Here is a 1,044-nt window from a genome sequence, read left to right as displayed (position 1 = left end):
TATTGAAAGTTGACAGACTACTGTGTGACCTCCACAAGAAAAAGTCTGATAACCCAACCATAAAATGGGCAAAAGATCTCGAAAGACTTAGAAAAAAAAAGACATTCAGGTGGCTAACAGGCATATGAATAAATGTTCACAACCACTGGAAATAAGAGGACAACTCAAAATCACAATGAGATACCTCCTGACTCCAGTTGCAGTGCCAATTTTAACAGAATGACAAGCAACAAATGTTGGAGAGCATCTGGAGAGATTATAATTCCCATGAACTATTGTTGGAATTGTTGAGAGATACAATCACTATGGATGGCAGTTTGACATTTCTTCAAAAAGTTGAATATAGAAATTCCATATAACCCAGCTAGTCTAGCAGGAAAATAACCTAAGGAAATTGGAATTGAGACAGAAATGAAGATCATACATTGAGTGTACACTGATGTTCATAGCAACATTATTCACAATAGTAAGAAAATGGAAACCACCAAGGTCCATCAACAGATGGATTCAGAAATCATGATACATTCACACAGTGGATTACTATGCATCATGCAAGAACAATTATTTTGTAAAATACTGTGTAACACAGGAGAAGCAAAAGAGCATTATGCTGAGTGAACTAAGTTTCATAAGGACAAATACTGAATAAGAATATTATTTTAAAAATAGATGGATAACTAGTAAGATGTGTGTAACATCTTAAAGGGGCCAGGAGAGGGAAGCAGGGAGGCAGAGAGTAAGGAGAGGGTAATACACAAGGTAGCAGAGTTTGGTGAATAGAGGGAGGCAGCTAAAGGAATTAGGAAAGATCTAGTGAGAACCTGAAAAGATGGGGTGATAGTGGGCATAGATCTATTGTGATTAATTTTTCTAAGTACAATGTATGGGAATGAGCATATGAAACTTAATGTAAACAAAATACTGTGTGAAATACAATGTATGTAAATGCACAATGTATTAAAATTTTGTATGGAAACCAATTGTAAAAAAGAGCAAATTGATTCCTTTGAGCTGTGGTCCTGGAGAAGAGTACTGAGAATACCA

This window comes from Elephantulus edwardii, unplaced genomic scaffold (assembly GCF_000299155.1).
Source record: "Elephantulus edwardii isolate Elephantulus edwardi_28Jun2011 unplaced genomic scaffold, EleEdw1.0 scaffold00133, whole genome shotgun sequence".
Taxonomy (NCBI): Eukaryota; Metazoa; Chordata; class Mammalia; order Macroscelidea; family Macroscelididae; genus Elephantulus; species Elephantulus edwardii.
This window is presented reverse-complemented; position numbering follows the sequence as displayed.